Source organism: Physeter macrocephalus, chromosome 20 (genome assembly GCF_002837175.3).
Source record: "Physeter macrocephalus isolate SW-GA chromosome 20, ASM283717v5, whole genome shotgun sequence".
In the NCBI taxonomy this organism is placed as follows: domain Eukaryota; kingdom Metazoa; phylum Chordata; class Mammalia; order Artiodactyla; family Physeteridae; genus Physeter; species Physeter macrocephalus.
The window spans coordinates 121,995,922-121,997,265 of NC_041233.1; the positions used below are offsets into that span (position 1 = coordinate 121,995,922).

Sequence of the window (1,344 nt, forward strand, 5' to 3'; positions counted from 1 at the left end):
TTGAGTGAAGTGTCGGGTGACAACCTTCAGTGTTTTCCCCCTTCAGGGTGCTTGAACTTGGGCTGCCATTGATGCCCTCACACTTGAGCCTTGGCCTCTTGTCTTGCACTTGCATTGCATGCACTGTTCTCAGCACAGAATTTTAAATCCATCTAGCATTTCCCACATGTATCAGGGTATCAGCTCTGCAAACCAGATGTAATTTCCCAGTTGGAGCAAGAAGAGTAGGTGTGGAGGGAAGAGGAGGGTTTCCCCAGGCTGGGGTCCATGTCAGCTCCAGACACATGTGCTCAGTGTGTGGAGGGACCAGGACATTTGGAATGACAACTGGAGGTTTGCTCGACTGAAGGATATTTTTAGAAGTGGATGTGAAGCTATTGAGTCAAATTATCCAGATGCTGTCATTAGGCATCACACATCAATTTCTCTTCACGTTTCCCCATGCACTTCTCACCTCAGGGAAGCAAAATTCCTGTCTTTGTGGCAGTTAAAATTTCATGTTTTTGTCTTTGCCATGGTCTCTTTAATAATTTTTCCTCTCATATTCCCTGGAGCGTCTGAATTTATTTTATTTTTCTTTTACCTAAACACTGAACATCTTATTAACATTTTTCTAAACCATGTTTCTAGTCACTGGTGTATTCCTCAAATTCATGTTCTTTCCCCCATGTAATGTACTTTTCAACCATTTAACCCCCCTAATGCCACATGTGTCATTTCTTATTTATGTAATTTCATTATTATTTTTGTCTTATTTCAAGCAAAAATTGTGACCATTAAAAGCAAGAAATGATATCCAGGCACGTTATTTTCCTGGTGGACCAATGTAGCTCTAAGAAAATAGTAAATTTCTTCAGGTGTGAACCCTGTTCATCCACATGTGAAACCTGGGAATGAGGTAAGTTAGGAATTCAGCAAACTCATATAACTCAGTTACAGTGTAGTGTAAACACTAGCCCAGCATGAAGTGTTCACTTTATGGAATAAATTAGGCTAAATTTTGATTATAGCTACTAGAAATGTTAAAAAGGTGGGATATCCATGCAGAAGATTTACATACTATGTGTATGTAACTCACATGGAGATAGTTTTAACTGGAGACTATCATTGAATAGACCTACATACACAGGAGTTTTCACAGCATAGTAAACACTTTTACTGTAATCAATGAAGGAAAGCCCTCAGGGATTTTTAATTCCTTAGTCAACGTTGAATTCTCACACTGGATCTATCAATGCTAAAATCAAACTGAAAAGCCGGAGTTCATATCAAAATTCTCAGACATGGAAAAACTCTTATCAAGAATGTTTTACCACACATTTCAGCTATGAATTCATAATTTTG

At 38.5% G+C, this 1,344-nt stretch overlaps 1 protein-coding gene across 4 annotated transcripts in view; it reads left to right on the forward strand.

Moving 5' to 3' along the window:
* Positions 1 to 1,344, forward strand: part of LOC112062620 (uncharacterized) — a 36,546-nt gene that overhangs the window by 19,467 nt on the left and 15,735 nt on the right. For 2 of the 4 annotated variants that reach the window (XR_008616194.1, XR_008616195.1), the window contains exon 2: positions 762 to 898. The exons of the other annotated variants lie outside the window; for them this stretch is intronic. The gene's annotated coding sequence lies outside the window, so the exon portion shown is untranslated. The remainder of the gene's footprint in view (positions 1 to 761; positions 899 to 1,344) is intronic. 4 annotated transcript variants of the gene reach the window in all.